The sequence below is a fragment of the Macaca fascicularis genome, chromosome 2 (genome assembly GCF_037993035.2).
Source record: "Macaca fascicularis isolate 582-1 chromosome 2, T2T-MFA8v1.1".
In the NCBI taxonomy this organism is placed as follows: Eukaryota; Metazoa; Chordata; class Mammalia; order Primates; family Cercopithecidae; genus Macaca; species Macaca fascicularis.
This window is the reverse complement of record NC_088376.1, coordinates 183,322,748-183,348,209: the sequence shown is the minus strand read 5'-3', so window position 1 is coordinate 183,348,209 and position 25,462 is coordinate 183,322,748. Positions and strand designations below refer to the sequence as shown.

The 25,462-nt window shown below is 37.3% G+C and overlaps 1 protein-coding gene and 1 long non-coding RNA gene across 17 annotated transcripts in view; one reads left to right on the top strand and one right to left on the bottom strand.

The window, feature by feature from the left end:
• Positions 1-25,462, top strand: part of COL8A1 (collagen type VIII alpha 1 chain) — a 150,926-nt gene that overhangs the window by 31,256 nt on the left and 94,208 nt on the right. For 5 of the 15 annotated variants that reach the window (XM_074033603.1, XM_065539571.2, XM_074033600.1 and 2 more), the window contains exon 2: positions 15,637-15,743. The exons of the other annotated variants lie outside the window; for them this stretch is intronic. The gene's annotated coding sequence lies outside the window, so the exon portion shown is untranslated. The remainder of the gene's footprint in view (positions 1-15,636; positions 15,744-25,462) is intronic. 15 annotated transcript variants of the gene reach the window in all.
• Positions 10,552-25,462, bottom strand: part of LOC135969477 (uncharacterized) — a 127,502-nt gene continuing 112,591 nt past the window's right edge. Inside the window, exon 3 of one of the 2 annotated variants that reach the window (XR_012431735.1) lies at positions 10,552-10,684. This is a non-coding gene — a long non-coding RNA (uncharacterized lncRNA). Of the gene's footprint in view, positions 10,685-17,887; positions 18,108-25,462 lie in introns of those variants that run through there. The other variant, XR_010584739.2, reaches the window with a different exon arrangement.

Sequence of the window (25,462 nt, the reverse complement as noted above, 5' to 3'; positions counted from 1 at the left end):
TACTGTTCAGAAAACATTTAATAAGCAGCTGTATAGTAATATGCCAGGCACAGTATTAGTTTCTGTTGATGATGAATAAGACAGGGTGTCAGGTCTAAAGAAGTTAGAACCTAAGGGAGAGTAAAATAAACAAATTGACAAGCAAATTACTGCATAACACATTACTTACAAACTTAACAGCATAAAACAATACACATTTATTTTATCACAGCTTTAGTAGGTCAGGAGTTGGGCATAGCTTAACTGGATCCTCTGCTTCAGGGTCCCTCACAAGGCTGCAATCCCAGGTGTTACTGAAGCTGAGGTACCATCTGAAACTTCAACTGGAGAAAGATTCACCTTCAAGCCCATATGGTTGTTGGTAGGATTCAGTTCTTTGTGGTCTGTGGGACTGAGGTCCTCAGTTTCTTCCTGGTTGTTGTCTGAAGGCCACCCTGGATTGCTTGCCACATGGGCCTCCCCAGTATGGCTGCTTTCTTCATCAAAGCATGCAAGTCAAAATGGCAACAGAGAGAATCTTCTAACAAGACGGAGGCTGGTGGCTCATACCTGAAATCCCAGCATTTTGGTAGGCTGAAGTAGGAGGATTACTTGAGGCCAGGAGTTTGAGATGAGCCTGGGCAATAAATGAGACCGAATACCTACCAAAAATTTAAAAATTAGCAAGTGTGGTGGACTGCACCTGTGGTCCCAGCTACTCAGGAGGCTGACGTGGGAGGATTGCTTGAGCCCAAGAGGTCAAGGCTGCAGTGAGCTAAGACCATGACACTACACTCCAGTCTGAGCAACAGAGTAAGACCCCATCTCAAAACAAAACAAAAACAACAACAGTATATATATATATATATATATAGGCAGGGACAAAGGGACAGTTGGGGGATATGTTAGAATTTATCTGCCACACAATTTTATAGTAAAACATGATAAATGCTGTGAAAGATAAAAGCACAGGAGCAGTCGAAAGACAGGAGATACGCTCTAAACCAGACTGAGGAGGCTGTCATTTGAGTTGAATTTTAAAGAATGAAAACTCATCAGATTAGTGAAAAAAGGAAGGTCATTCCAGACAGGAGCAGAGTCTGTAAATACATTGAGTCATTAAAAAGCACAGCATTGTTAATGTCTGTAGTTAAATTGGAATGGCATAATATCCATTAACTGAGATAATTGAGAAGAATTATGTTTGCTTAGAATCAGCAAATTTTAGGGTTGAAGACTATAAAGGGAGAAACCAAGGCTCAGAGCTAATAGGTCTGGCAAATGATATATCTTCCATAAATGATGAATAAATGAATTAATGAATGAATGAAATGCCTTTGTAGTACTAGAAATGGAATTCCACTTCCATATCCCACATAATAACCATTTAGGACAACCTCTATCTCTTTAAGAAAGATAGGAGAGACAACGTTACAACTGCTAAAGAGATAGACAGAGGGAAGCTGTGTTACAACCAGAACCTGATGGAAAAGAAACAAAGTTTATATTTCAATTCTAATATCTAATTGCCATGGTGTGATCCCTGCTTTTTGAGGGGTGGGCTCAGAGGTGAGAAAGTGCTTTATAGACACACAGAGTAATGATGAAATTTTTACAACTAGTTCTCTCACTTCATTCCAGTGGAAAAAATGTTTTCCAGAGCCTTCTTGAGCTCTAAAATTCTGTACAATTTCTGACTCAAAAACATGTAATACATCACCTCCAGGACTCAAGGAAGAGACGGTTTATATATTCATAGATTCACATCTAATTCCACATTTTTGCCTTGGTGTGAAATATATACATATTCTTGTATTTAGCTGAAGAGTTTACTTTGCAATGAGGTAAAAACAAGGTAACATCAAACTGACACGAGCAGTAATCACTAAAAAGAAAAATATTTTTAAGTAAGAACCATTATGGGAAGTTTTTTAGCCAAAAATGAATTTGAGTAGTAACGGCCATATCTCTTTTTTCATCTCAAGTATGTTTGCATGAAATACATTGAATAGAACTGTACATTCATGATTCTTCCATTCATGTGAAGTCAGACCTAATAATAGTCAAATTTAGTCATCCTTTGCTAGGTTGATGAGTAAACACACTTGGAACCAGTTTTTTGGAGAGAAAGCTGGTGAGTCTTTGAGTCTGTAAAGATACTATTTTTCTTATTATTAATATTAGTTTTGATTGATAAGTCATAATTGTAAACATTTATGGGGTACAATGTGATTTTTTGATATATGTATACAACGTGCAATGATTAAATCAAAATAATTAACATATCCATCACTTCATTTAGTTGTCATTTTTTGTGGTGAGATATGTGAACTTTGCTCTCTTAGTTATTTTGAACTATACAACACATTGTTATTGAAAATAGTCACCCTGCTGTACAGTTACTCTCAAAACCTCTTCCTCCTGTCTGATATTTTGTGCCCTTTGATCAACAAGCACTCATTTCCTCCCTCCCCATACCCTCAGCCCCTGCTAACTATTATTCTAGTCTGAGTTCAACTTTTTTAGATTCCACATATATACCTGTGGCCGGTTTAAGGTACCCCCATTCACTGCCTTTTGAGATGGTGGATTGTTTGCCTTCTTTCCTTCCCCAGTTGTAGCACATTCAGGCTCATCTGGGGTGTGTGTGTGTGTGTGTGTGTGTGTGTGTGTGTGTGTGTGTGTGTGAGTGCGCGCGCGCGCGCGTGTGTATGGGGGGGTGGCATTTAAAGGTATAATTCCTTTCTGCAAATTCTCTATAAATCTACAAGAGCATCAAAATCCTCAAGGAAAAAATTTTTTAAAAGAATATGGAGCATGAACTAATGGGAAGGAAGATGATCTCAAAGGAATAGGAATAAAATTATTAAAACAAATATGAAAAATACAAGTAATAATTAAGATTATGTGATTTCAAAACATTGAGAGGATTGTAGAGAAGATCATTCTTCAGATGTGGTAAGGCTCAAAAGCATTTTTTAATGTCTTTGATGAGAGGATGTTCTAAGGTAGAAAACTTAAAACTCGATGTGTACATCAGTTTTTCTTAACTGACAAAAAGTTATATATATTTGTGGTTTCCAACATGATGTTTTCATATTAACATACATTGTGGAATAACCAAATCAAGCTAGTTAACATATACATTACCTCATATTCTTTGTGGAGAACACTTAAAATCTACTCTCAGTAATCTTCAAGCATACAATACGTTAACTGTAGTCATTATGATGTACAATAGATCCCTTGTACTTATTTCTCCTGTCTAACTGAAATGGTGTGTCTTTTCACCAACATCTTCCCGGTCCCCCACCGCCTACCCCATAAACCACTGTTTTACTCTGTTTGTATGAGTTTGACTTTTTTATACTCCACATAACAAGTGTTGCGAAGGATGTGGAGAAAAGGGAGCCACTGTACATTGTTGGTGGGAATGTAAATTGGTACAACCATTACGGGAAACAGTAAGAAGGTTCTTCACATAATTAAAATAGACCTACCATATGACCTAGTAATCTACCACTGGGTGTATATATCCAACGAGAATGAGATCAGTATGTCAAGATATCTGCACCCCCATGTTCATTATAGAATAACTCAAACTAGACATCAAATTTTGAGAGAAGCGAGTATTCAATTATCTAGAATATACCCAACCTGCTACAAGAGAAAAAAGCAAGTGTTTGGAAACTTTATTCAATTTTTTTGTCTTCTATAGAACACACTAATTGAATTATGTTGAGTTAACCACTTGAGAGCCTGAGAGCTTTTAACAGAGAACAGACACAAGAAATCTAGAACTGGTGAAACCTGAAGGGCTCCATAGAGGCAAACACAAAACTCATCCATAGGAAGTTTCCACAGCTCAGAGCAGTAAGAATTAATTAACGTCCTTGTTTTCAGAAAAGCTATCGAAAAGAGAGGTAGAATACCTGGCCGGGCGCGGTGGCTCACGCCTGTAATCCCAGCACTTTGGCAGGCCGAGGCGGGCGGATCACGAGGTCAGGAGATGGAGACCATCCTGGCTAACACGGTGAAGCCCCGTCTCTACTAAAACCGCAAAAAACCAGCCGGGCGCGGTGGCGGCGCCTGTGGTCCCAGCTACACCGGAGGCTGAGGCGGGAGAATGGCGGGAACTCGGGAGGCGGAGCTTGCAGTGAGCGGAGACCGCGCCACTCACTCCAGCCTGGGAGACAGAGCAAGACTCCGCCTCAAAAAAAGAAGAAAGAAAGAGAGAGAGAGAGAGAGAGAGAGAGAGAGAGAGAACACCTGTTCTCTTTAATTTCTTATAAGAAAAAAAAAACTATTGCTTTGATTCATACTTTGGTACTTCCGTATCAATTTGAACTACTCATAGCTATCTTCCATATTTTTCTAACTTCTTTTGTATTTTCCATCTTTTTATCTCATTGGATTACATTCTGAGTGCTTTCCTTATGTAGTGAGCTTATCTAGTCCTTTAATTCAACTCTTGAGGTTTTAAAAAAATTTTAATAACACATTTTCTTTTTAATAAGTATATTTTATTTCTAGAATTTATATTGGTTCTTTTTTTAAAAAAAATGCTTTTTTCAGTGTGCCCTTGTTTTCTCATGAACTTTATTCATTCTATTATCATTGATCATTTTTACACTTATTTTAAGTCTTTTAAAGATAATTATGCTATCAATAATTTAATTTATCTAATAGAATTCTTCCATTTGTTGCATTAACTAACTTCCTTAAGCAGAGAGTCTCTGCTAATAGTTTATAATTTTGGTCTATGAGCTCATCTTCAGAGAGTTGCCTCCCACTTGTATGCTGATTATTCCGTAAGATGTGGAGATTCCTTTTGGAATAGTTTTGGAGTATCCTTTTGGAGTAGTTTTCCATTTTCTTTTGTGGAGTTCTATACATTTCACCAGTTCCAGACAATTTTTACCTTAGACTTGTGTTCGTGCACTGCTTGGGTTATGATTAAGATCTCATGAGCAGCTCAGATTTAGACTTTCAATTTCTGCAAGGGTCTCTCCACCCATGGCCCAGGGAAGATCATCTGTTTCCAATCCATATCCCCATGCTATATCCCAGCACTGTCTCCGAACCAGATTTTCTAGCTCCCTTCATGAATTGGACAGACTATTTCCAAATATATACCACAAGTGTACAAAGAACTTTAGACATATGATTTAGACATGTTGACTCTCATTTTTGTGGACTTCTTTTTTAACAATTAAGAAATGTTGTGCAAGTAAAACTGATACAAGGTCATAATTTTATCAAAATCAATACATGTGATTAGTGAATGGGCAACACCTACCTCAGTATCACTTACTTTGATGCCAAAATGTGAGGGAGAGGGGCTTGGTTGTCCTCCTTGATCAAGAGTAAAAGTCCTTGAATTTTCTGGCTAAAAAGACTCAAAAGACTTTTCAGACTCAGATACTAGGAACATAGTGCTTCCTTTCAAAATCCATTATGGGACTACCACTCATGAGTTTGTCTAAATCATTCTCTACCTCTTTATATATTAAAACAGTTTCTTGCCTTTGATGTGAATAATATGATTGTGTTATTCACTGCATTAAACAGTATTAGTCTTTAACATTTATATAAAAGTAAATTTTGAAGAACAATATTTTGGGGAGGAAATTCTTTTTCTTGTTTTTTATTATTTTATTTTCCTGCCTTTCACTCTGATTCTAAGATAATTATTAGTTTTGGGGGATTTCTTTTAAAATATCATTTTATGTGCCATTTTAATAGAGGTAGCAGAGCATAGGTATTAAGATTCGATTCCCAGTTCTGGAGTCAGACTGCCTGGATTTGAATTCAGCCACTTATTACTGATTATGTGACATGGGGAAGGTTTTTAACCTCGGTGTACCCCAGTTTTCATATCTGAACAATAATGATGATGATGTTAATAATAGTGCCTACCACATAAGGTTATAAAAAGGGCTAAATAAGTTATTACACATAACGCATTTAGAATAGTTCCCAACACATGTTACATATTATTATATTTCAAATTTTCATGAGGTCTTTTTGCACAGACATCTCCATAACCTAGCCCAATTATTTCATCAATTACGGGAAATTTTCAAGGCATGTGGAAAGAAACAATCCTATGCTCTCAACTTTTATGATCTCTTGCTTTTTCATGAATGGGTGCTTTGAAAATTATGAATCCAAAAACCCTTCCTTTTTTCAATCAATACCGTCGTTGAGACTATTTATAGGAAATCTCTCCGGAATGGAGGGAGTTGAGGTAACATAAGAACCTTTCAGCTTTGTGGCCAGAGTGTGCCTTCATACCTCCCTGGTGGACCTATGGGCCAAGATAAACATGCTTGGCAAGGAATGCCTTGCTCACTCCACCCTGTCAACTAGGAGGTAAAGGTTTTGGATTGTGGTATTTCTACTCCACCCAACTTCTGCTCCATTTTTAATATACCTTTGAGATAAAGTGTATTGTCTCCTTTAAAAAAAAAAAAGAAAAAAAAAAAGAGCCTTGAAGGTGTGGCTGACAAGAAGGAAAGCAATATCCTGCCACTGCCTCACACATGAAAAGTCTTCCAGCCCCAGATCATGACTTGACTCTCTATTCTGGCTATGCAGCTCAGGCTCTACATTTTGTTCAGTAAAAGCAACAACACTCACATACCTCACCACCTGGAAAAAATGCTAGAAATTGTCCCTGGCAAACACCCAGGAATGTAATTGAGCTCACAATGGCCAGGCACAGAAAGAATATCAGCATACAGTGCTTTCCTAAACAACTGTGTTGCTGAAACTCTGCATGAAAATCAAATGTTTGAAGTTGGATCATGTATTAAGTGTATTGGGAATTTGTTACTTAATGAATGCTACAGAGATTGATTTATTGAATAATGATAAAGTAATCGTGATACTTTTTATCTATTTTTCACAATTAGAATTTTGAAATCTAGTTTTCCTTAAAGCAAGACACACCCATAGCATTAGTTTCTCCACTAAACGTATCAGCTAATCTTTGGGTGCTCAGTTTTCTTTCAGCGGATACTAGGGAACGAGATTCAATGACCTCTGCAGTTCCTTCCAACTTGAAATTCACTATGTCTAACTAAGGCAGTCTAGGAATAACTAGAGATAAGCCCTCTGGTTTGGTTATTTCTGATTTTCTCATTTCATCCATAATCTGAGAAACTGTGTGCTTCTAGCATCAGTTTCTCACATAGCTCCATGTGAAGCTTCACATTGGGTTGGCATGACTGTCTTGGTGGGTATGACATAGAAAGCTAGAGCCATAATAAACTAATATTTTGAAGCTCCCTCAGAGATCTCTTCCAATAGCTATCTTTCCTGCCTTATTTTTGGCCATGAGAAAAATTGTTATAGAAGATTAGGAGTGGCTCTAACAATTTTATAAGTTAGGACCTTCTTTCTGGATGTTTTCTGAGGCATAAAGCACTATATACAATATTTTGTTATTTGTTATGAGCGCCAGTGATGCAATAAAGGGAAAACCATATTAACTCTACTTCATCTACTGGAAAAATGCACTATAAGTTAATTTGGTTACTTGCAAAAATCATCCAGCAGATTGCTAATGAAGCCAAAGATACTCAATTTTGTGACAGAATTACTAAGCTACACTGCTTGAAGTTAAAATGTCTGACACCAGATATTTTTTAGTTTTTAACTTCCCTTACTATCTCCACTGAACATCATGCTCTTGATCCAGAGAGTTCACACATTCACCAACTCACCCTTGAAATCATCTCAAAAATGAAAGACAACTGAAAAGTAATATTTCAAATTTTAATTAGATATTGGTGGTGTGCCTCAGTTCACCCAACCCATAAGCCTTTAAACACAAACGTAAGTAGAATTTTGACCCCGTCTAAGGCTGAATAAATACTCACACATTAGTGTGAGCATTTGAAGTCATAGAGATAAAAAAGAGTGTGTGATTCATATCAGCGTTATTTCATCTCTTCAATGGCATAAGTAAAAGTGATAATCTATTTGAAATGTCTTGGTGAACTTAAAAGAGTGAATAATCATATTCAGTATTATCATTGCATACAGGAATAATATTAATAGCATTGTAAACTATCATCTGCCATTTAAAAGATCATTAAAATACATTATAAAACACTTTATGCCTATAAATATGACAATTTGTGTGAAATTATCAGCAAACTACACAGAAAGAAATGGAAAATATGAATAGTCCTATATTATTTTTAAAAATTAAATATATTTTTATAAACCTTCTTATAAAGAAGATTCCACATCCAGATAGTTTCACCAGGGAATTTAAAGATGAAAAAACACCAATTTCACACAACATTCCCAAATAATAATAAAAAGTGATAACAGGTGTTTTCCTCTTATTTATTAGCACAGCATAATCTTGATCCCAAAACCTGGCAAGAACATTACAAGAAAGGAAAATAGCAGATTCATGGTTGCAAAATGATCAGCTAGGCTTTTTTCCAGGACTACAAGAATGGTTTATGATTCAAAAATCAACCAATGTAATTTACCACATTAATAAAAAAGAGAAAATCACAAAATAAATTCAATAGATTCAGAAAAATTGTTTGATAACATTTAATACACATTCATGACAAAAAGTGCCTAGCAAACCAAGGAGACTTCCTAAATATGACAGAGTGAATACAAAAGTTCTGCAGCAAACATTATAGTTAATTATAACTTTTGGAAGAAGACAAGAATGCCCACTATTACCACTGTTATTCAAATTTTACTAGAGGTCCTATTATGTATATTAAGGTAAGAAAGAGAAATAAAAGGCATAAGAAATTGGAATTGGAAAGGAAAAATATAATTTTCATTATTTATTGTTAGAATTAATAACTGCATTTATCTAGCCCATTGGATATAAGATCAATATTCAAAAATCCATTAACTTCTCTATATAAGCAATAAACAAATAGAAAAATGAAACTTTTTGAAAGATACCATTTAAAATAGCAATTAAAACATCAATTTTAGGCTGGGTGCAGTGGCTCACACCTGTAATGCCACCACTTTGGGAGGCCAAGGCAAGGTTTGGGCTCAAACTCTTAAGCCCAAGAGTTTGAGACCAACCTGGGCAACATGGCAAAACCCTGTCTGTACAAAAAGAAAGAGAGAGAGAAAGAGAGAGAGAGAAAGAAATTATATATATGTAACCTATATATATATAATTATATATAAACACATCAATTATATATATAAACACATCAATTTTAGCAGGTGTATGCAAAGGAATTTAAAGAATGAACATCAAGAAAAGACTGTTTTAAGAGTTACAATTTGATGTGACAGGTGCTTGAAAATACAACCAAAATCAATAAGTATAACTCATTTTTAATAATCATTTAGTAACCAATGTCCAAATCTTTCTTATTCTTGCTCTCATCTGTTAGCTTCTAGATTTCTCAAATGCAAAATATCACAACTATTTGAAAATTCACCAGTCATTACCTAACACCAGATAATAGGAATGGCCTTCAGGAAACTTTCCACAGAAGCCTGGTTTTAAATTGATTTTATTTACAGGGAGAGTACAAAATAAGGATAAATTAATACATGATAGTCCAAAGTCTGTTAAAGGGATAATTTTCCATGAAATCAGATAGCTTCTTAATGCAGAACATCTTATAGCGAAAATATACAAAGTGTTTAGGGAAGCAATTTTGAACTAATAGAGAACTTCTGAATACTATGTCAGGCAAGGTGGAAAGTACTCAAATAATGTGTGAATTTATGATGAATTTGCTAGACTTCAGGGCCAACTTGAAATCCTCTTTTTACTCCTCCAGACTTTTCCATACAGTTCCTCACTCAGAACAGCTTCATCTATCTATGGGAAGGCTTCACAGGACAAAGAGCTAGGACTTGGCCATTTACACATAACCAAAAATGAATTACCCAGAGTGTGCTGGCAGAGAGACTTGAATGTAAGGACATGGGAAAATCAACACAGGTTGCCAATGGTTTGTGACTGTGAGAAAAGAAAAGAAAAATTAAAGAAAATCTTACTAGCATAATTCACATTGGACAACATGAGCACATTCCAGTCAATCCACTTTATAGACATGATCTCACTGGTCTCCCCAACATCCCTACAAGGAAATGAGGGGGACCAGTATGGCTCCACCTTTAGGTCAAAAGCCCATCCTTCACTCCCACTTGTGGCTGTGAGTGGGTGGAACACATTTAAACAGGGGAACAAATTACCATCTTCCTTGCTTTCGACCCTTTAACATGTGGGTGAGCAAGTCTGCCTTTTCCCTGCTTGAGGCCGTACAATTCCCAAAACAACTTGTCTGAAATGTTGGGGACTGAGTCATTGGCCAACGATTATTCTCAAACAACTGCTGGTTTGTTTCTCAACCACTGCTTGGCCATGCTGACTTGGACACAATACAACATGTAATAAAAGCGCCTGGGATATTTTCCTCCTTGGCCCAGGGGAGACCTTTAGAAAGGAAAGACAATGGTGAATATGGAAGGGGAGGTGAATTCACCAGAAGGATATGTTGCCAGCATTGTGCTCAGCTGAAGAGAAGGTTTGAGGCCAAGAAATGTGAGCACATTGGGCATCTAGAAGTTCTCCCAGATGGTAGCATAGATCTGCATTTTTCTGGGTTGCTTGTTGTTGTTGTCATTTGTTGTTGTTGTTGTCATTTTCTGCACTATGATGCCTCTCAAGACTCCCTTATGTGTGCTATAAAAAAAAAATCCATGACAGAATGGTTTATTCTCCACAAAAATAGTTACTATTGTTGTTGAGGTGTTACTAATAGTTACAAAAATAGTTACTAATGTTGCTGAGGTGAAGTCATTGGGAAAGATAGTAGTAAAATAGCAAAAATGTATTAGTATTTTTCACATTGGGAATATAAGACAATTTATTCAAAAACCAACTTCTTAGGATTCATTTTATTATCTTATACTTAAAAATATGTTCAGATTTTTCTTTCTCCCACTGGAAATTAAATTGTCTTATATATTGAGGGATGAAAAGCACAGATCATTATCCATACAAATATTGACACACATACTCACTCTATCCACATAGCTATCTCTTATGGATAAAGAACTCGGCAACTTCTAGCAGTCATCTGAGATGAGCACCATATGTGCATTATTTCACTAAAGCTTTCGGAGCTTGAGAAAAATAGCCTGAAGAATAAGATTGTTTCTTTCTGAGCCAAGGTTGCAATCTTCCAAGTCCAAGATGTGCTTGAAAATACTCATTAGGTAATTGTCAAAGCCTAGGAAGATCAGTTTAAGAATATGAAATAATATTACTACTGACTTCTCTTTTTGTGCTCAATCCAGATGGAAGCTGGACACATGAGAAGTGGCATTTGTAGAGTAGCAAAGAAAAGAACAGAGAACAAGGAAGCAAAACCCTTCACACCTATGTTCTCTTTATAGGGTCTTATTACTGTTTACTCTTTATAATCCCCAGAAAATGGAAAAAGTGTATCTATTCAATAAGTTGTGAGAAGTCTCCCTCTGTCCTTCTATAATAGAGTTTCCAGTCATTGTTAGACAATTGCATTTCATTCATCAATAGTGGCCTATTGAAATCATCAACAGGAGAGACAGTTCTTAATATCAAATAAAGAGTCTTGCAATGGAAGTCAAAATACTTCAGTCTTTCACTAACTTGGTGTATGACCTTGAACAAGTCATTTAACCTCTCTAAGTTTGCTTGCCTCATCTGTCAAACGAAAGAGATGAGATAAATTATCTCCACAGGCATTATCAGAACTCTTCTACTCTTTTTGCAAACTGGTTTATATTTGTAGAAAAGGTTCAATCTGTTTCTGGCATGGCAGTGACCAAGTCAGAATCTCTATTTGGGAGAGTGAGAAAAACACATTAACAAGATTAATTACTGCAGCTGAAAGATACATAAATATGGATTGGGGTGTATTTTTAATATACACAAAAACTTCCATTCCTGAGTTACTTCATTAGCAACTGTTACTTCAACCATCTCGGTTGAGATTTTCCAGTAATTCTAGGTCAGCAAGTATGGACCCTACTTATTTTCTAAGAAAAAGCTCTTGTATTTTCCATCCGTAAAATTTTCACACCAGTGGCCTTGTTCCATAGGGTCCAAAAAAGACTGAAAGATTTTGGAGGGAGGGATTTAAAAAAAAAGATTTCTGAAGAAAGTTTAAAGGAGATAGAAAGAGTTTGAGTGGGGAGTGTATTTAGTCTAGAAACAAAAACTATGAAGTGTGGCTTAATAAAAGTCATAAGAATATGAAAGACCAGCTGCTCTCTATTTCCTCAAAGACTGAAACCCAGGAAGACTGTCTTCAATTACCAAAGCAGGTGGTGCTTTGGGTTAGACCCAGATAATTTCCTGGTTGGGTCCCTGAAACAAGTCACTAAGGGAGATTTTCACCACTTCTCGGAGATATCTTAAGACTAAGGACAGATACGAGGCTAATATTAGCTCATGTGTATGAAGGGCTTCTATATTAAGGCTTGTGCTAAGTATAGTACATTTGTTATCACCTTTCATTTCACAACAGCCCTGTGAAAGAAGTGTTACCACTATTCTCATTTTGGAGATGAGAAGACTAAGAGTCATCACATGACTAGCAAGCAGCAAAGTGTGATATGCAACCAGGGTGTTGGACTCCAGAGCCAGCTCTCTTCACCATGAGGCTCTGCTGCCTCTCTGAGATGGATTGAGTCTCACATAATTAGTTGCAGTTTTCTTTGGAATAAGAAAGGGAAACTATTGAATTTAACTTTCAAATGTACGAAGGCCTTTTATACAACTCCGAAGTTCTCCATCTCCACCAACTGTGAAATAATTAGAAATGCCAGCTAGGTTTGGTGGGTCATGCTGTAATCCCAGCACTTTCGGAGGCCAAGGCAGGAGGATCACTTGAAGGCAGGAGTTCAAGACCACCTTGGGCAATATGGTGAAACCTTGTCTCTACTAAAAAACAAAAAGAATTAGCCGGGCCTGGTGGTGCATGCCTGTAATCCCAGCTACTCGGGAGACTGAGGTGGCAGAATGACTTGAGCCCTGGGTGGTCAAGGCTGCAGTAAGCCAAGATTGTGCCACTGCACTCCAGCCTGGGTGACAGTGTTTAGGACTCAGTGAGCATGAGCTCCCTCCCTACTTTCCCTTCTGAATGAGGGATTTAGGTTGCAGAGGGAAGAACTCACTGACATTAAGTGTGAAATATGCCTTGAAGTGTAGAAAAGAAGAGAGAATCGTTATCTTCTGTATGAACTTTTTGAAAGTCCAGAGAGAAACATCACCAGGAAGGTCATTGTTCGCTTTCTCCTTTGTATGTTCAGAATTAAATAACATGAATGTGAAATTTTTTAAAAAGAAGTGCCTTAAGTGGTTTGGAGTTGTAGAGTTCTTATAGATTTTTTTCATAGCTTTATTATAGTACTTATATTTTAATTATTTTTACATGCCTTTCTCCCCCATAAGACTCTATATTCTACAAGTCAAAGTCTGTCCTTTGCTGCTCTCCATATTTACCAAAATTTTACTCAGCCAGGGCTTGGCACATAGTAGCTACCAATGAAATATTTGTTAAAGAATGATTGAATAAAAAAATAAATAAATGATAGTTCTCAGCTGGAAAAGAAGAAAAAGAAAATCACAGGAGATAAAATAAAACTGGAACTTATTTCACAAACTAAGACTTAATTTCATTGAAAATAAGACTTTTGATTGAAAATGGAAATAAGTTTTTGCTTCATTTAGATGTGGGAAGACCTATAATTAGGCACAATATGTAAGCATCCCTCATGATTGTTTAAAACTTCAGAACTCTCTTTTTGGCAGCTCTTGAGGGACAGGATACATTTTAGGTTTTTTTCAAAGGAGTGGGTTGTCGTTCTGGGAAGCAGGTGGATAGGACCACAAGATTTCTTCCAGCCTGAACTTCAGTGACTCAATAATTCTAAATGAACCCTCAGGAATCCTCTCAATCAAATGACTCTTTCCAGTTACCCTGACTGTGCCACGAAAAAGCTCACATTAAAAGAATAGCCCAAATATTTAACCCAATATTGTCATATTGCAAACATTCTGTGTTTACCTAAGTGCATGCTTGTAGCCCAACAGTAGTGCTGTGACTGGACTTTGTCTCTATAAGACCAAAACAATAAGCTTTAAAAAAAAAAATCAACATTTCATGAAATTAGGTTTAGGTATCAAAAACTGAAATGAAGTTTTTGTTTTTTGGGGTTTTTTTTTTTTTTTTAAGTGAATTGACTATGTACACTGTTTAGAGTAGTCAAACAGGTTCAGGTTCTTGGACACTACTTCGGTGCTATCAGGTCTGAAATCCCATGATGTTCTGCACTTGTTCAGGCCTGTCATGTAGCAGGTGATGGAAGTCCAGCATGCCACCAAACCAAATTTAGAGCACGAATTTACAAGAAGGGCTCTCTTCTCAAGTTTAATCACTGTGTAATGAGCTCCTCCTGGGTGCCTAGCACTATACTAGACATTTTACATATATTCTCTATATCCCTAAAAACAATCTTGGAAGGCAAGGGTCATTATTTCTATTTTAAATGGGACAAATTTCTCAAGGCTATCTGTCTAGCTACCAGGTTAGAGTCAGGATTCAGACTCAAATGTATCTCCCTGCTTGCCTTCTTAGAGCAGGAAGGTTGGGGTACTGGTATCATTTATTGGCATTTGATCCTGAAAGCTGTAAAAAGATAGAACAGTATACATAAGGCATATTGAATGAGCAATTGTTAATCTTTAGTAAGAGTTTATCACTTACTTCAACCCAGTTGTACATATTTTTCCTACTGAAATGGACAATATTCAGATCTCAATAACCCATTTCCCATTGCTATTTGCGAATTGTCAGTATTTATTTTAATGATGGAATCATTTCTTAAGGTAGAGTTGTTATGTTTACTTTATAATGTCTGAATTTGGCTCCTTGTAGCGTACTTTTCTGAACGGGAATTGTGCTTCCATTACCTAATTGCAAAAAGTTGCCAAAATTTAAAAAGGCACTGGGAAGAAGAGGCAGTACAAGAATTCAAGTGGACCTCAAGGTCTCACTCTTAAAAGAAATGGAAATATTTTTGGACTGGATTAGCATGACTGAATTATCATCCTATTTGCTGGTGTAATTGCAGCTGGAAGGGGAGAATGAAAGGCATCGCTTTTCTACCCACTTCCTCCAGTGTACTTAAAACTGAACCATGCTATTCATAAAGTAAGTCTTCCTGAGTAGTTTGCAAATTTTACCATCTTTAAAAATGTTAATACACCATTTTAGTGCCTCATTCTGAGGAATAAATTTATTCTTAATGTAATAAAGACTCAGAAAAAAATGACATCAACCAACTAAAATGAAAGCTCAGACTCTAAGAAAACAAATGCAGATGATGCAAAATGCAGCATTGGAAACTAATGGAAAGGAATACTTCTTAACACTTTTACCATCATCAAAAGCAATGAGAAGGAATAAGAATTTACATACTTTTGGTGTGCCCCAAATCTTAATATCTTCCAAATGTCATGCATTTCAGTCTTCTACTTTTAATTTTATATGTAGAATCATGAAATAATATTATTTTAGTCACATTATACTGGATAGTAAAGTTAATATATTATTTTTATCCTTGCTAATCTTCTGTCTTTTTTAGTTTCCGCATGATCTTAGAAATTTGCCAAATATAAACGTGTCAACGTGAAGTTAAGAAGTGAGACTCACCCATCCCTGCACAGTCTATACTATGCCCTTTCTCAATAGGTATTTTTTCTACCTTTTCTCTATGTCTCATGTTATGGAATTGTAGAGTCTTTTTATTAATTCTCCTATGTTGGTTTTCCATTTAGAATTTTTCTTCTGATACCTTTCCACATAGTGTAAATGATTTTGTTTTCAACCCATACATATAGAACTTTCCCCTGGATACTAAAAGCCTATGGCCAAATCATGTTGATATTATTTATTTAAGTCTATAATATGGTAATAAATAGGAAAAGTTCCTGATAAGAGTGATAGTTTATTCACCATGGCAGTTCTCCGTGATTAAATAAATATGAATATAATAGTTAGACTACCTTACCCATGTGAGGTGCATAGCAAGGGATTTGGCAACCTTTTTAACCATGTGAGAGGTTTTATTTTTATCTTTGTTGTTTTCAGTATACGTAAAATACTTTTGGCTCTAATAAATCTTAATATTATCTCCCTTGTCAGATAGTAGGACAAAAATCTCCCAGAGGTACCTAGTTTTGAAAAATCCACACAAAACCAAAATGATTGTAATCAATTGTAACCAAGCATCAACCTCACTTCATCAGAACTAATCACATAGCCCTAAATAGGTCCTAAAATTTCCCAGACAATGTATAGTAAATTTGAACAACATGTTGCATTCTCAAAATAATAATAGAATCATGAGTTACAGTTTTTACCAAAGACCCACAGACATCTTTTAATATAATTTACTATAATACACTATGTGATATTAATGATACATTTCAATTTAGAATAAACCTTGTTACAATGTATGAAAACGAAGAAAAGGGAACAATAAAGTAGCTGATCATTTATTTCACTCCAAGTTGCTTTATTTAATAGGTTTCAGAGAGTAAATTCAGAGAAGGATTGAATTCACAAAGGAGGAAAGACCCTGGGGAGAGGGTCTTATGAAAACCAGAAGTCAGAGAAAAGCCTTCCTTATCCTACCCTAAGAAGAAGAACAGTGAAGGTTCAATAGGAGGTCACTCAAGGCCCAGAGGCAGGGAAATGAAGTCTTTAGAGCAAGAGAATATTAGGAGCAAGAGGACTGGACCACACAGTGGGCACTCCAGCTGTAAGTGCTCAGTGTGATCATCACAACGACTTTGGCTGAGCTCTATAACTGCTCATGTCTCTTTTTTTTTTTTTTTTTTTTTGGAGACAGGGCCTCACTCTGTCGACCAGTGGCGTGATCACAGCTCACTGTGGCCTCAGCCTCCCTAGACTCAGGTGATCCTCCCATCTCAGCCTCCCAAGTAGGTGGCACTACAGGCACATGCCACCATGCCCAGCTAAGTTTTTGTTTGTTTATGTTTAGGGGGTTTGTCTGTTTTGGGGACAGAGTCTCACTCTTGTCACCCAGGCTGGAGAGCAGTGATGCGATCTTGACTCACTGCAACCTCTGCCTCCTTCTCAAAGAGCTGGGATTACAGACATGAGCCATCGCACCTGGCCAATTTTTTTTGTTTTTTATAGAGTAAGTAGTTTCGCTATGTTGCCCAGGCTGGTCTTGAACTCCTGCACTCAAGTGATCCTTCCACCTTAGTCTCCCAAAGTGCTGGGATTACAGGTGCGAGCCACCGCACCCGGCCTGTAACTGTTCATCTCTGAAAATCCAAAGGCAATGTGGAGCCACCTAGCAGCAGACCAACCAGTGGTTTCCAGGTCAAAGAATTAAAATTCAAGTCTTTCCTCAACTACCTACTGCCTTTTTGACATTAAACAAGTCACTGAAACTCTTTTAGCCTATATGTTCTAATCTGCAAAATATTGATAATAACAGTGTTTGTGCTAAGGAGTGTAAGATAATGGAGGCAAAATGCACTTTGTGTGCTGTTAGGCATCATGCAAATGTTAGTTATCCTTATCTGTTCATGTGTGTGTGTCTAAAACTTTCACATGTCACAAATGGAGAGGGGTAGATGACAGAATTGCACTCCATGTGATGAGGTTGAGAGTGGGGAGCTATGCCTGGGCAGGAGGCTGCGGATGTACACACCAGAGCACCTAGGAATATATACACTAGGTGCTGGCAGTATAAGACTCTGCTCTGCTCTTAATATCATCCAATTGCTTCCACACGTAGCTAATATGAAGCAGGGAAAACTGACATCATCTTTATTCAGGGTTCAAACTGAAAAGCAGCATTTCAGTGAGGATTTGGTGAGAAATTTATTATACTAATAACATTATAACAACAACCAACTTAACATAGTTGTAAAAATTAATGAAACCATTAAAGCAAGAGCATAACAAATATTTATCATTTTGGCAATTTTGCAAATAGTTGTTCAGCTACTGTCACAATAGTTCCTTGTACTCTGCATCTTCCAACGTACTTGATGGATTATTATCCCCATAAAGTGCCTGTAAAAGAAGGCAGCACAAGATAGTTGGCTTATTTAGGATTCTATCAACCAGCTGTTACACCCACCAGCACTTCACCCGTATGATCATCAATATTCATGCAAAATCCCAAAATGCCTCCCAAACCTTTAGAGGAATAAAATGTTCCAAATAGCTATAGGTTTAACTGTATTTTGTGGTTTTTAATACAATGAAAATATTAAACATATTTATGTTATATATGGAAACACATATCTACTCTCAAATTATGCCAAATGATAGTGTATTTCTTGCTTACTGTTGTAACAAACCACCACAAATTTAGTGTCATCGAACAATGCAAATTTGGTATCTTACCATTCTGGAGATCAGAAATCCAAAAAAAGCTTTACAGAGCTAAAACCAAGGTGTTAATAAGGCTGCATTCCTTCTGGTGGCTCCTGGGGCAAATGTTTCCTTGTCTTTCTAGCTTCTAAAGCTGCCTTCATTTCTTATTTTGTGGACTCTTCTTCCAACTTCAGAGCACATAGCTCCAACCTCTGCTTTCGTCATCACATCTCCCTTTCTGACTTTTACCCTCCCTCTTATAAGAACCCTGGTGATCAGATTGGGCCCACCCAAGCAATCCAGGATAGTCACCTGATCTCAAGATCTCAAGATCCTTAACTTAATCACAACTGCAAAGTCCCCTTTGCCATGGAAAACAATATGTTCATAAGACTCTGGGGATTGAGACATGAACATTTTGGGAGGTTCATTATTCAGCATGCCACAGCTAGTTCACTGTATTATTATTACTTCATCTCTGAAGGAAAATAATGTGTTGGCGGCTTTAAAAATTACGTTCAAATATGCCCAATGAGCCCGTGTGATCGAGCTCCATAATCATTGTGTTCAATTCTTCCTGCCTAAGTCAGTCCAACTCAGGATTTCTCACCCTCAGCACTATTGAAATTTGGACCACATATTTGTTTGCTGTAGGAGGCTGACCTCTGCATTGTGAGTTTTAGAAACATCTCTGGACTTTTACTAGAGGCCCATAGACATTCTCCCCTCCCCAACTGTGACAATCAAAAGTGTCTCCACACATAGCCAAATGTCTCATAGATGGAAAAAAATCACCCTCAGTAGAGAACCACTATTCTACACAGAAAGCAGCCAAATTATTGTAATGGCCTCTTTAAGGCAATAACTCTTAGAAAGCAAAAGTTCCACTGATATTAATTAATCACTAATTTAAAAGGGCAAATGACTTACTTATCTCAGCATTTTTGGCTAAATTTACTAGTAATTTTATTTGTCCAAAGAACAAGGAAGTCAGAGTTGAGTTTTATTCATTGAACTAACTCATCTACATGGCATGTTCAAGTGTGGGGTTACACATGAGGCATTTAATTCTTTGGATAGCAGGCAAAGAGTAGAAACTTAGTAGGAAACATCTCCAAAAGCTGTGAGCCCTTAGTGGCAGGAATCAAGTCATACTGTCTTTGTTTCCATAGACCATAATCTCCTCAATCTTAACCCAGCATTATTTCTATTATACTGTGATTGTTCTCAGGCACAAAGGTGATAGCGTCTCTAAAAAGATACCAATCATGCCCTGGAACCCACTTCTTGCTTAATCCCCTAGGCATTAATTCCCAAGCTTTAGTCATTTGTACACTTCTTTTCATAATTTTTGCCATTATTTATTTGGTATTTATCTTTAAATTGACTTACTTTTTTTAAACATAAATACTATTTTAGCAATATGTAATTCTTCTAAAACACTTAAATTAAATATATGGCTATAAAATATTTAACATTCATCCATGTGCCATCTAAAAGTTTCTCACTATTAGATGCATATATGATACTTTGGAAAACACTGCCCTGGATGCAACCAACATCAGCAAAAGCCTGAATTTTTAACTTTGAATTCTAAAAATGTCTTCTCATCTATTTAGTTTCCTCACAGACGAGGAAACAGCAAAGGATAGCGAACCAAACTGCTCATGGAGAAATGCTGAAAGCTCTCACAACCAGAAAGAAAAACTCGGGCTACTGTTTATACACTTTACCTAAAAATCTTCCTTTTTATTTTTCTTTAATATATGACAGTTAAAATGCATGCCCTTTAAAAAACAGCATTTCCAAACAATTTGTACTGACACATTCAACATAAGACATCAGCCAGATAACTACAGACAAAACAAAGGGAAAAATTAGGGAAAATAATCTAGACCAGCGTTTCCCAAAGTGTATGCCACTGTTTGTTATTTCTACAGGATCTTAATAGGCATTACATGAGGAAGAGTGGGTGGAGAATAGGGGTAAGATCTGTGGTCAAATAGGATTAGGAAATGTTATTAAACAAAGTTAAAATGACTCATTTATTATAAAACTCCTGATACTTTAGTATTCTACTGTGCTTTGTGAAACTTAAAGGAAAATATATATTAATCAGTCAGTCCTAAATTTATGTGATAAAAACATTTTTTTCTCGAAGAGCATTTCATGAGACTAATATTCTAAGGAATGTATTTTGGGAAATCCTGATCTATCTAGATTAGAAAAAATTTTATTTTCCTCAGACGAAGGTGGGAACAAATTCTAGGGCAATGGATATTTTAAAATGCATTCTACCTTAGTTTTTAAAGTCCCTACAGGCACAGGCTGTCTTCTCTTGATTAATTTTGTTCATCACTGCCTTGCATCCCGAGGGACTCAACAAATATTATTGGATGTGGATGAGGAACATGAAAGACATTGTGGCAGTTATTTTACTGGTGGTAGCATGGTTTGTATTGGCTACCTCTTTGCTTTGAGAAGTAATTAACTTTCATTTTATCTTAACTCATAATGTTCCACAGAATGTGGGCCCTAGTAATCTAAAAACCATCTTTGTTGTAGCTGATATCACCTGAGGAGCATAAATGGACAGCTTTTAAAATTCATGGAATCAGCAAACAGGATATTTTCCCTGGAGGACTTTTACTTCCTCTCTGTGCACAATGCACAAACCTGCAAGGGGAATTCTAAATGGAGATTAAAGCCATGAAATTACTTAATGTAACAAATTTAATTTTCCTAACAACTACAGTTGACCCCTGAACAATGTGGATTTGAATTGCAAGGGTCCACTTATGCATGAATTTTTTTCAACCAAGCACAGCTTGAAAATTCAGTATTCACAGGATACCAAAAGGCCGACATTTTCTGTATGCAAGTTCTGCAGGGCTGATGGCGGGCTTGAGCATGCACAAATTTCTAGAACCAATCCCCTGGGTATACCAAGGGATGACTGTACTGCATATGGTTAGACATGAAATCATGAAAGAGAATGAGATAATGTGGCCAAAACACTGAACCCAGAATGCCTCCTAAGACAAGTGAACCACAAAAGGTCATCATCAAATGGCTTTTAGCAGCAGAAGCCATATGAGAGATGTAGCAAGTGATATTGTCATCAAACTGATAGTCATGATACCATGAATTCTTATATGGGGTGTACTACCCAACTGTTGTGTGAGCTTGGGTAAATCACTTTCCTTTTCTAGGATCCAGTTTCATCTATCGAATGAGAAAGTTGGGGAAAAAGTCATTTAGCATCTTGCTACTCAAAGTGTGGTCCACGGACCAGCAGCATCAGCATCACCTGGGATCTTCTTAGAAGAAATGTAGAGACTCGGCTGGGCGCGGTGGCTCAAGCCTGTAATCCCAGCACTTTGGGAGGCCGAGACGGGCGGATCACGAGGTCAGGAGATCGAGACCATCCTGGCTAATATGGTGAAACCCCGTCTCTACTAAAAAATACAAAAAACTAGCCGGGCGAGGTGGTGGGCGCCTGTAGTCCCAGCTACTCGGGAGGCTGAGGCAGGAGAATGGCCTAAACCCGGGAGGCGGAGCTTGCAGTGAGCTGAGATCCGGCCACTGCACTCCAGCCTGGGCGACAAAGCGAGACTCCGTCTCAAAAAAAAGAAATGTAGAGACTCAGGCTTCACCCAAGAATCTGCCTTTTTATAAGACCCCCAGGTGGGCCAGTACACAGGATTGCTAACTCTGTTCCTGGCACCTCAGACCACTCTCTACCTACCTCACTGCCACCCAGCCACCCTCATGGGGCCTCATTCAAAGGGAAGAATTAGCAACGAGCTTTAAAAAAAAAAAAAGCCTCTAGTAATCCAAGCCCTCTCTTTCCACAGGTAAGGTAACTGAGGCTCAGAGAGGTAAAGTTGGTTTCCTGAAACCAAACAGCTAATTAGGAACAGAACCCAGATTTTGTTATTAGTTTTCCAGTGTGCTTTATTATAACGTTTCAAGAGAATGTTACCAAAGGGATGGGATTAAATTGCCAAGTGTTAATGTTACAACAAATGAATAGCAATGCTTTCTTCTTGCAGAAAAGCCCTTTTAAAGCCTAAAAATGACTAGTTGTTAATGAAATTACGTTATTCCTGGAGGTACTTAGAGAAGAATTGAGTTACAAAGTGTCTCATTCCTCTTCCAGGTGATAGGAAAGCCTCAGTACTTGGGCCAGATGTTTACTCTCCTCTTTCCTCCCTCTCTACCACCAACCCCTACTCACACACACCAGCCACAACCACCACCACCACCAAGTGTAATTCAATTATGAAAACTGGCAGAAACTACATGCATCCATGGTACAGGATGCTCGCAAGCCCAGTTTTAATCAATAACTCCTCAACAACCAGCATTTACCTTGTCTAAAACAAATGAAACCTTCTGTAGCTCAAAAACCAAGGATATCTCAAACAGCCACAGAAAAATAGATAGTAGGCTGAGAAAATAATATTATGGCCATATCTAAACCAATATTGAGTTTAATGGACATTTGTATATTCCCTGGTAACAAGTCTCTTTTGCCTTGGGGCAATCTTTTCTTTTCCATTTTGTTCCCGCTCCTTTTTTCATTTACTATCAAAATCAGGAACAGTAACAAAACCATTTGAATGAACAACTGATCACACTGCATTTTGCCTTAGCAGGTCAAATGTGTTCTTCAGTTTGCCTCAAGACTATTCTAGGTTTTGCCTGGGAAAAAGTCCCAGGTACTATACAGTCATGAGCTATATAAAGACATTTGGTCAACCACAGACCGCATATATTACAGTAGTACCATAACATCACCACAGAGCTGAAGTTTGTAGCCTAGTGAAGTTGCAGCCATTGTAACATCATAACACAACATATTAATCAGGTGTTTGTGGCAATGCTGGTATAAACAAACCTACTGCACTGCCAGCGGTATAAAAGTATTGCACATGGCGGGGCGCAGTGGCTCATGCCTGTAATCCCAACACTTTGGGAGGCCAAGGCAGGCGGATCATTTGAGGTCAGAAGTTCGAGACAAACCTGACCAACCTGAATAGAAACCCTGTCTCTACTCAAAATATAAAAATTAGCCAGGCATGGGGGCACATGTTTGCAATCCCAGCTACTTGAGAGGCTAAGACAGGAGAATCATTTGAACCCAGGAGGTGGAGGTTGCAGTGAGCCAGGATTGTGCCACCACACTCCAGCCTGGGAAACAGAGCGAGATTCCCTCTAAAAAAACAAAAACAAAAACAAAAGTATAGCACATGTAATTATGTACAGTTCATAAAATTCGATGATGGTAAATGGCTATGCTATTATTTATGTATTTACTATACAAAGAAAAAGTGGCTGGGTGCAGTGGCTCACACCCGTAATCCCAGCACTTTAGGAGGCTGAGGCAGGCAGATCATTTTTATCCTTATTTTAGAGTGTACTCCTTCTAAATACATAAAAATAAGTTAACTGTGAAACAGCCTCAGGCAGGTTTTCCAAAAGAAGGCAAAGGATATGACAGTTCCACGTGTATTACCGTCCCTGAAGTTCTTCCAGTGGGACAAGATGTGAAGATGTGGGTGTGGAAAACAGTGATATTGATGATCCTGACCCTGTGTAGGCCTAGGCTAATGTGTGTGTTTGTGTTTTTAACAAAAGAAAAGTCTAAAAAGTAAAAAGATAAAAGAATTTCAAAATAGAAAAAAGCTTATAAGGATATAAAGAAAGAAACATTTTCGTAGTGCTGTACAATGTTTTAAGCTAAGTGTTATTTAAAAAGATTCAAAAAGTTAAAAAATTAAAAGGAAGAAATGTTACAATAAGCTAAGGTTAATTTATTATTGAAGAAAAATAATGTTTATAAATGTAATGAAGCCAAAGTATACAATGTTTATAAAGTCTACAGTAATGTGCAGTAATGTCCTGGGTGTTCACATTCACTCACCACTCACTCACTGACGCACCCAGAGCACCTTCAGGTCCTGCAGGCTCCATTCATGTAAAGTGCCCTATTCAGGTATACTATTTTTAAACTTTTATACTGTATTTTTACGGTACCTTTTCTATGTTTAGATACACAAATAGTTACGACTGTGTTACAGTTGCCAACAGTATTCAGCACAGAAACTTGCTGTACAAGTTTGTAACCTAGGAGGAATAGGCTATACCTAGAGCCTAGGTGTGTCGTAGGCTCTGCCATCTAGGTTTGTGTAAGTACACTCTATGATGTTCATACAGTGACAAAATTGCCTGATGACGCATTTCTCAAAACATATCACTATCATGTGACAGAAAATTGTACTTATAACAAAGAAAAAGTGACTGGGTGCAGTGGCTTACACCTGTAATCCCAGCACTTTAGGAGGCTGAAGCAGGCAGATCATTTGAGGTCAGGAGTTCGAGACCAGCCTGACCAACATGATGAAACCCCATCTCTACTAAAAATATAAAAATTAGCTGGTCATGGTACCTGTAGTCCCAGTTATTAAGGAGGCTGAAGCAAGAGAATCACTTGAAACTGGGAGGCAGAGGTTGCAGAGAGCCGAGATCGCACTACTCCACTCCAGTCTGGGCAACAAAGTGAGACTCCATCTCAAAAAAAGAAAAAAGAAAAAAAGAACTGCATGGTGCCATGTACACGCTTTGAATATGATCTTTTTCTTCTCCCTCATAGCATTTAACATGATCATCACATCAGAGAATTGTCCAGCTAAATGTGTCAAATCAAAAGTTAATTTCAGTATTTGTTTTATGCCTGATAAATCTAAATTATCAATTATCTTCCTCATTCTTCAATTCTTTGCTACCTGCAAATCTTTGTGCCTTTGAGAGATTCTTTGTGCTTAACCTCTTCATCTTATATAAGATTGCAGGGCTTTATTGATAGATCAGCATTCTTCAGTGTGACAAGATTAGGTGATTTACAAAGTTTAGCCAAAAAATAAAAAATGTCTAGCGTGAAAGGAAGCTAAGAACTGAGCAAAATGCATACTTGCTTGGTTCTCAAGAAATTTTTTGCTACTGGCAGGAGTAAAAGCTGCAGTAAACTCTTATAAAAGACAGAT